Source organism: Mytilus californianus, unplaced genomic scaffold (genome assembly GCF_021869535.1).
Source record: "Mytilus californianus isolate M0D057914Y unplaced genomic scaffold, xbMytCali1.0.p SCAF_2, whole genome shotgun sequence".
NCBI classification, from domain to species: Eukaryota; Metazoa; Mollusca; class Bivalvia; order Mytilida; family Mytilidae; genus Mytilus; species Mytilus californianus.
The window spans coordinates 117489590-117494370 of record NW_026262668.1 but is presented as its reverse complement, the minus strand read 5'-3'; positions in this window follow the sequence as shown (position 1 = coordinate 117494370).

Here is a 4781-nt window from a genome sequence, read left to right as displayed (position 1 = left end):
ATCAAATCAATATCTTCAAGCACGAAGAAAAAAAGTCTGGAAAACTGTTTCAAATTTATTCATAAAATAGGTTGGTATATTAAATATACATGTTTATTGACTACATATGTTTAAATTTAAAATTGTAATATATTGTATTTCATGTACATGTACCAAGTTGTACTTTAAAATAAAAAAATATCTATCTATCTATACAAATATAAATAATATATTTATATAAATATATACATTGACCAATAATGGTTTACTTTTACAAATTGTGACTTAGATGGAGAGTTGTCTCATTGGCACTCATACCACATCTTCTTATATCTATATAACAACAATAATACATCTATAGTATACAATGATAAGGGTCCCTCTCAGAACTAGTTCATATTCATAAAATCAGTAGCCCTTGGCCAGGTACTACAAAAATAGCAACTTTTATTTGTTCATGTGACCTATTGGTTGCCTAGCAACCGATTCCTAAAATACAACTTGCAGTGTCTGATTTTCGTCAAAAAAATTCTTTTCATTGAGTTTTACGGTATATTATGTTAAATAACATTATATAGTCAATCTGTATAAGGTTCTCTGTTTCCTTCAACATAGTGAATTAATATAATATGCTTAGCAACTGCATATCACTGAATATTTTGCTTAGCAACTATACTATTTCAGGCATTTAATGTATTTATTTGCACATACAACTTACATTTAGTGTTTGACAACAGCAACATATTATTAATACATACAAGCTAGTTTGTTCCATTCATCAATTTCAGATTGGTATTTTGCTTAGAAACTATCTAGCAACATGTATTTTGCATAGCAACCATACTCTTTTAGGCTTTTAAAGTATGTATTTGTACATACAACCTTAATCGCATGACACCAATAAATAATTCATACGTGCTAGCTAGTTTTTCCCATGCATCAGTTTTAGATTGGTATTTTCCGAAAAAAAAACTATCTAGCAACGTGTGTTTTGCATAGCAACCATACTATTTCAGGCATTTAATGTATGTATTTGTGTGAGCCAAAATTTGTTCCTGTGAAAAAAGTTCCAGTGGAACTAATATCACAGGAAATATGTTCTGGGAGAACTTTTTTCACAGATGATTTCTATATAATTTGTTCCATCTCTATAAAATAGGTTCCACACTTTACCTGGTGAAATAAGTACCGGGTTGGTGAAATTTGTTCCTTACCTGGTGAAATAGGTACCGGGTTTATGAGATTTGTTCCTTATCTGGTGAAATAAGTTCTGGGTTTGTGAGATTTGTTCCTCACCTGGTGAAATAAGTTCCTTGTCTGTGAAATATGTTCCACTGGTTAAACAAGTTAACTTATATACTGAGCATTTGTCATCAGTGAGTTTAAAGTTATCATTCAAGTGCATTATAAAAATAAGTATTATATCAATAATAAAAAAGTAAAAAGTGTAAATCATCCAATTCGGATCCTGTGGAGTATAGCAAATGTTTAATTATATACTCCGTAAAAAACATCAAAATGACACTTTTCAGCCAGAAAAGAGTAGAATAAGAAAAATCAATCATTCAGAAAAAAAGATGAACATATGTACTTATTTAAAAAGGACAAATTAAGTGACTGATCAGTTATATCAAAAGACATGTAGAAACAAAAGACCTAAGTTCATGTATGACTAGAACACGCGGCCATGACAGTTAACAAAAAACAAGGAGGAATACCACATAAAACATAAATACAAATTATGCTACATTACCATCGCTTTTATTTCTTATCTTCATCCTTTAGTTACAGTCATGCCTTCAATTGCAAATGTATTCCATGCAAGCACACTCAGTACAGCACTAGGGCTTGCATTATAATTTAAATGTAGCAAGAAAATATTTCGCTTGCAATGTGTTGCAAAGGTACTTATTTTCTGTGAAAATAGGTTTGAGCGGAATTTATTCATTGATTTCTATGAAATATGTACACGTTCGTTTAAAACAAATATCACAGGAACTTATTTAACTTTTTAAAACTCTTAATATTAATTGGAACAAAATTCATGGTGCTATGATTTTTGTTCCGGAACTTATTTCACATTTGGTCATGAAATTAGTTCCGGAACAAATTTTACAGTGCTGGAACATATTTTCTGTGATATAAAGTCCGGTGGAACATATTTCCTATGAAATTTGTTCCGGCGGAACAAATGTCACGCCGGAACAATTTTTTTGTTACATTTGCACATATAACTTACATATAGTGTTTGACAACAACATATTGTTAATATATACAAGCTAGTTTGTTCCATGCATCAGTTTCAGACTGGTATTTTGCTTACAATCTACCTTTCAACGTGTATTTTAGGTTTGTAAATTCTAAGAGTAATAACCCTTAGAGTTTCTTCTGTCAACTTGGTAAAATTTTGAAGTGTGTTAGAAGCATTTATTTGTGTGTAATCAGTTCTCCGTCTTATCAAATTGTTCTGTTTTACATAACTTTGCAAATGGTTATCTAAGACAGAGCAGTCTAGCATCTTCTTAGCTACTTCTTCATTTTCAGGATTGCTGACAAGGGGTCATTTGTACTTATTAAGTATACCACCAGTAATCTAAACTAGATCACCAATACTTGAAATCATGGTATTTGGTACCACCTTTTCGAAAAAAATGAAACTGTTTCAATCTGGCATTTGTGCTTTCTACAACCCAGCGACATTTAGTAAGTAAGCGAGTCAGATTAGCTTAATTGGTTGTTTTTCCCTTTGACCAGACAAACACGCATTTTAATCATATTTCCCTGATCTTCCAAGTACTGAACGGCATCCCTGAAACCCCTATCAACAATGCAAACATCATAATCCTGCAACCATGCTGTTATGTTCTCCAAGTTGTTAGTTATGGCATGTTTTGTTATGGATGCATCAGTATTGTGGCCGTCTGCAAAGTAAGACCCTAAAATCTAAAGGATATAGCTGTCATTTCCTACAATGATCATAGGTTTGACCAATGGGCGGTGTTTATGCATGCTGTAAGACATTCTCTGGAAATAGTAATCACTACTTTTTTGAATGAAAATATATGTGCCATCGAGGACGATGGCAGCTTGCCTGGGATCAGTAGTGAACAATTGCTTTGCTATTGGTGTTGTATGGTTAGTTACAAAATCTCCATGACTTATATGCTGAAAACCTAGTGTGTGTGGAACGAAATTTTTCATTAAAATTCTTCTTGCAGCATGGACAATTCTCTGTACCTGAGATGTTTTTAACCTAAAGACTGTTCCAATAATTTTATTTGACAAACCAACACGAAGCTTGGTAAGAAATACCCCAAGGCAATTCATTACTGATCTTACTCAAGAACTTCTCACAGTAGACATGTAAACAAGCAAGTCACTAAACTGATCCTTACTCAATCCTGTCAAGTCATTCATAAATTTCTTCTGCCATGAATGCCGGTATATCAAAGTTCAAACGGAAAGATGTCAATTTCATAATTGTTCTTAAATCATTTAAGAGATCAGTTATGTCAGTTCGAGAGAAATATTCATGCTGTTTTGATGAATGTAAAACATCTAACGCTTTAATCTTGAAAAACCTTCTTTCCACATGTGTTTTGCAACACCGACTTTTCTGGTTGATGAATATTCCTTTTTCAATAAATGATTGAGTTCAGGCTTCAGATGTTATTGATACCAGACGATGACGCTTGTTTTCTTCCCTTTTACATAAAATACAGGACTCATACAGTACCGGTGTGTTTTTGGTGCTGATTTTATTTCAAGTCTAATGGATTTTGGTGAGGTAAAAACATTAGCTCCACATGCTCCAGAATTTCTGCATTTTTGTCCCCAAAAATGTTTCTCTCAATTGAGCGAGATCTGATGGATTTATGGCAAGTTTTTGCTTGCTTATAAATTTTTACTGTACAAGATTCACATAGCCTGTCTGTATCTTTGATGCCTCGCTGCAATTCATCTGAATGTCTTCAATACACCACTGAAACAGCGTCTTCTGTTATTCAGATGGCATCACTTTCTTACAAAGACAGCAATTCACAGACTTTGCCATAGGATAGACTCTTCAAAATTCAAGAGTCTATCCTAAATATATATTAGTCAAATGCGTTTTGTTTAAATATACTTTTTCACTTTTTTGGTCTTTTATTAAATGTTTATTGTGCTGTTTTTAGACCCCTCTACCAAGAAATTTGTTTTGCATTAACACGTATAAAAATTGCAGTTTTTATCCAACGCAATCATAGGTTTGAACGTTGTTTTCAATTTAGACTTATTTATATTTTTTCGTTTGGGCTTGTACTATATTTGCCTTCGGGTTTATATGATCCGTTCATCCTATTTCGACTCTTCAAAATTCAAGAGTCTATCCTAAATTGAGGTAAATTATATGGCCTTCCAAATACCGTTTTGATTCCTAACATCACTGAAGAGACATTAATTGTCGAAATCCGGATATGGTGTTCTAATTTCTGCACCTCATGTTTGCGGTATACCATCTTTTCCGCAAGTTTATTGTTTTCTGTTTGGTATTAAATTAATAATAAAGATCCATTTTGTTACATCTTGTGATCCGTTTATTTGGCAATCGTAAATGGCAGTCAGCAGGGTTTAAGAACATCCGTTGTTCGACCTGTTAGTCAAATGCGTTTTGTTTAAATATACTTTTTCATTTTTTTGGTCTTTTGGAAAATGTTGTTTGTGCTGTATTTAGACCCCTCTACATATTTTGTATTATATATACAAATTTTTGCACCTCATGTTTGCGGTATACCATCTTTTCCGCAAGTTTATTGTTTTCT